The sequence below is a fragment of the Camelus ferus genome, chromosome X (assembly GCF_009834535.1).
Source record: "Camelus ferus isolate YT-003-E chromosome X, BCGSAC_Cfer_1.0, whole genome shotgun sequence".
Lineage (NCBI taxonomy): Eukaryota > Metazoa > Chordata > Mammalia > Artiodactyla > Camelidae > Camelus > Camelus ferus.
The window spans coordinates 84,649,452-84,654,669 of NC_045732.1; positions in this window are offsets into that span (position 1 = coordinate 84,649,452).

Genomic DNA, 5,218 nt, shown 5'->3' on the forward strand with positions numbered 1-5,218 from the left:
TATGGCTTTATTGAGGTGTAAATGATATGCAAAAAACCTACACATATTTAATGTGTACAATTTGTTACATTTGGACAATATACACCCACGATGCCTTCACCACAATCAAGGCAAGGTTCCTGTGATTATATAGAGGAGACAAAAAGCAAAAGCAAAGAAGTAGGTATTTACCTTATCATAATGGCATTAAGTGTAACCAAAGAAATGACAATGTAAATTCAGAAATTGTCACTATCATAATGTGTGTGGGAACCAAAATACACAGTAAGTTAGTCAAAAGAAAGTTAAACTGTAAAGCATTTACAGATAAGGTCAAATGCAATTTCTCTTTCTGATAGAATGAATTAATAGGGTAATGTTTTTGTTCAATTTTTTTTGTTCATTCAGGCCTTGCTGATAAGCAATTTCAACTCTCATCTCTAAAGAGATTAATCACATCTAATGTGTTCATTGGCACAGTGACATGCCTAAAGCAAGTAGGTGGAAACTGATTTTGCCAATGTCATTGGAATGTGTTTTTGCCAAGCTCTGAATGTTATTACTTAATGGCAATTCCAAGACAGATGATATATGTGATTCAGCTGAAGGAATTTCTTGCACTCAACTCAAAATAATTAAATGTGTAGTCATCTGTTTCCATATGTATATTCTAAGTAGGTTTCTTGAAATCCTATATCTATTCTGAACTCAGGTACACTCTCCAACATTTATTTTTCGATGCTGGAAAAACAGATACGTGATTTCATAAGTGTGTTGCCCTAACTCCCTATTAGTAATGATGGTAGAGAGAATAGAGGTGGCTCAAAGATTTCTGCCTCCTAACCCGGAAACTGTAAATAACTTACATTAGAAAAGGGGCTTTGCAGCTATGATTAAATTAAGGGTTTTGAGATGGGGGATTAGCCTGGATTATCCAGGTGCAAATGATATAATTGCCAGGGCCCCTATCTGGTGGCCAGGATGGCAGGAGATTCAGAACCAGGGACATGGCATCATAAGAAAGACTCCGCCAGCCGTCGCTGGCTTTGTGAAAGAGGGCCGCAAGTCAGGGGATGAGGGATGCCTCTAGAAGCTGAAAAAAGCAAGAAAACAGATTCTTCCCTAGAAAGGAACCTTCCAGAAAGGAATGGAGGCTTCCTGACACTTTAAGTTTAGCCCTGTTGAGACCCATTTTGGACTTCTGAACTCCACACCTGTAAGATAATAAATTTGTTTTAAGTCACTTGTTTGTGACAATTTATTACACGAGCCATAAGAAACTAATACAGTGAGCCGCCTAGGTTCACAGGGGGAACTTAGAGAGAAAAGAAGATGATACTGCATATGTTTTCTGTACCAAGTTCCAAGCAACGCAACTGTCAACTAACTAGGGATGCTATTTTGAGGAATCAAAAGAGAGAATAAAGCTGTGAGATGTTAAATCTTATTAGTTAAGAAAAACATCTAAACCATTATTTCTGACTAGATTGGGGGAAGCAATTAGCTTCAAGTGCAGTAAAGTGAGCCATTAGTTAATCTGCACCTAAATAATACACTTAATGAAGCATCTTCCAGCAAGAGAAAAAGAAAATTTGTGGAAAGTAGCTTCTGTAGAGGCAGTAGTATATCATCATGAGCTTAACAGCTCAGATTAGCTGAATTCAGTGCAAATTGCATAAACAATTGCATGAAAATCAAGCATGATATAAATCTATCTAAATCATTATATTCCTTTTTCACCATGAAAAATGGTGGATATGAAAACAGGGGTTGATATGTGCAGTCTGAGGTACAGACGAATTCACCATGTCCTCACATGTATGAAGGAAGGCTCCATGGAGGAAGGAAGGAATGTAATGCAGTAGGCTAAAAGGAGGGTGTCCGAGCCATTGCACGTGTGACCTGACATGGTCACAGAGACAGGAATGAAATGATTACCATCAAGGAGAAGAGGCTAAGAAACCTCAACAGGTTCGAGATATGAATCCATTCAAAACTTCTGGATCAATGAGAAGAGGCCATGATGTTTTAGGGCTGGGATAGCTGTGAAGTCACATTCCAGGCACTCCTAAATGAGATATTAACCTAGAAATACATGTACACTGAATCTCATCACCTGAATGAGATGCTGCATCTCAACCCCCTGGAAATATATATTTATTCTTAACTTATTCTTAAATTAACACAAATATTCAATGTTGTATTTGAAGAAATAAGCCTTAGCTCGTCCTCTAAAGAATTCTCTAAGCTATTCCCTAAAAAAAACTTTAAGGAATGTGGGAAGCTCCTTGGTAGTAAATTCATTCAAAATGCCAAAGAGATAACCTAATACGCTTGGATGTATGCTCAAAGTAGGACACGGTCAGACTGGAGAGAGCCTCAGGCTGTGATGCACAGGACCTGGGCTTTGGTGCTGACACTGCCACCACCTGGCCATGGAATCTTCGGTAAGCCATTTCTCCTCTCGGTTTCAGTTCATCTATCTGGAAATCAAGGAGGATTTAAATAAATTGAACAAAGGTAGGTTTGAGGAAAACGTGCTTCTACCAGTTTCTTTTTCAGCAACAGCAGATGCTCATAATGAATCACAGCACCATTTTTCCTGAACCTACAGAAAGCCTCACGATCCTCAACTCAGCAATCCAGGCAGCTGCTACCAGACCACCGGAGTCAATATGCAAGGTGAAACCTAGTCCACTTCCTCAGAAATTATCTCTAAGATGCCTTCCAGTTCCAAGAACGCACGTTTCTGTGCTTTTTTGATTTAATGATTCCTTTCCTAGCCATTTACAAATCGACATGGCAAGAATGGATCTTCTGCACTTCCACTGACTCGCTTCTCCTTAGACTTCCTTTTCAAGCTCTTATGAAATTCAGGAGCATAGGAAGATTTCTGTATTATAAAGAATATGGTCTATAAGGGGTTTTTTCTTGTGCTAACAAAAAAGAAGACAAGCTACTTAGAATCATGTGACAGGTGACTGCCTGGCACTGATGCACCTGGCCTTAATCTGCCTCCGTTGTTCTACCGAGAGTAGATAGCAGTTCAACAATCAGCATAATGGTGGCCTGAGAAGAAACAAAATGAGTCTTGGAAGGCTGAAGTTTATCCAAACTATCAAGTTAACTAGAAGCAGGAAAACAAGATGCCCAAGAAAGAAGTAGGCAGTCCTACATGGTGAAACGAGCATCAGCTCTATAATCAGGCAGACCTAGGTTCAAAAAACAGCACTGCCCCTTGAGCTCCGTATGACCTTAGGCAAGTCACTGAACTTGAATGAGTCCATGTCTTCACCTGTCAAAGTGGGCGTAATAACTACTTCAGGGGGTTGCTGTGGAAGTTAAATGAGGTGAGTTTATTAAGGTTAATAACAACACGCTGCCCATCACTTGATATGTATGAAGTGCTCAATAAATGTCAATTTCCTTCCTTCTTTCCTTCGTTCCTTCTCAAGAGAAAACATGATTTGAAGAGCCTTTCCCTATGCAAAAGCCTATATATAAAGACTGCTGCATTTTTACTTCCTGGGGTGAATTTTTTAAATTTAGAAATAATTTTTAGAAACTAATTTTGATATAAAGAAATCACTGTCAGATTAACTGCTGCCTATAGAGCCTTTCTGCATATTTATCTCAAGGTGGAGATTAAAAATTGGAATAGGAGGACATTTTGTAGCTCAGCTCTGAGAGAGTCTGATTGAACTGGGATTTTCTGATTAGGCTGGTAACATAAAAATGTTATTTGGTAGAATATAAAATCACTGGTAGCAATTCTACATCAAGCTGAATTTAAAAGGCAAATAATAGTATATATTAACCAACTCAGCTGGGGCAGAGATTTGAAAAATGTGGCTTGCAGGCCTCATGGGTCAGACAGTCAAGGGAGGAGGGAGGCAGAGCAACTTCTTAGAAAAGTAGCCTTGTCACAAGATGCCCTGCCGTATTTGCCAGCAAGACAACCAGGGGCTTTCAAGATACACCTCCCTGTCTTAGTTATTATACAAATGCAGGAACATAAGAATATAAAATCATGATGCACTGTCATGAAATCCTTCACCTCTGGAAAGGAATGAGGATAAAAATATGCAACATGGGGACCCTGGGATCCCACAAGCATGCAGTCCCCAGTGCCCAACGGCCTGTGCTGAACAGCAATCCCATCAGGCTGCCTGGAGAAACACGATCATTATTTTCACCCCTGCTCCCATCTCAGCCGCCTTTGTCCTTGGCATCTGTATTTGCAGAGTCACATACTGTGGTGCAATTGGAAGACTTGATATATTTTCTAGAAAGTTAATAGGATTTTTAATCTCTTGGAAAATGGATAGTTTGTGAAAAAAGGGAATTCTCTCTATGGAAAAAGAATTGTCATGTGAAGGGTTTTCTATGATAAGAGTGAAGTTCAACGTTCCTTTAGATCTTTAGTGTAATTCAAAAGAGACAACAGGCTGCATTACGTTATACACACACAACTTAGGAATTGCTGCAAATAAAAATGGCAGACAAGCAACATAGAAGGAACAGGGCTCTCACAGTTGACACTTTTCCTACCCTATATCCGATGGAAGATAGCTTCCTGGTACCATTATATTCCCTTCAAACCCCTACCAGGAGAACTACATCAATGGACGGGAGAAATGTTCAGAGCTAGGACATAGGGATAGAGCGTAAAGTGTACAAACTGTCTTTCCCTGAGATACTGTGATTCCATCTCACCTCGGGGCATAAACTATGTAACTTATCTTAAGGCCAGCTGCTAGCCTCAAGATTCAGTCCCATGGAGGACTGCATTCCAAGAAACAATAGTATAGTATAGTGGGTGTGTTTGTGGCTATGTATACATATACATATAAATATATATGTTTGTATTATATCTTAAATTAGTTTTCTTTTTCCCCTTTCCTTGACTTAGTATATAATCCAGCAATCCTACTCCTTGGTATATACTCAAAGGAAAAGAGATTAGTATCTTGAAGAGATATCTAAACTCCCAAGGTCATTGCAGCATTATTCACAACAGCCAAGATATGGAAACACGCAAATGTCCATCAATGGATGAATGGATAAAGAAGATATCATATATATTTTCTATACAATGGAATATTATTCAGCCATTAAAAAGAAGGAAACCCTGCCATCTGTGACATGGATGGACCTAGAGGATATTATATTATGCAAAATAAGCCAAAGACAAGTACTATATGTTAGTTATATGTGGAATCTAAAAATAAAAATTGGA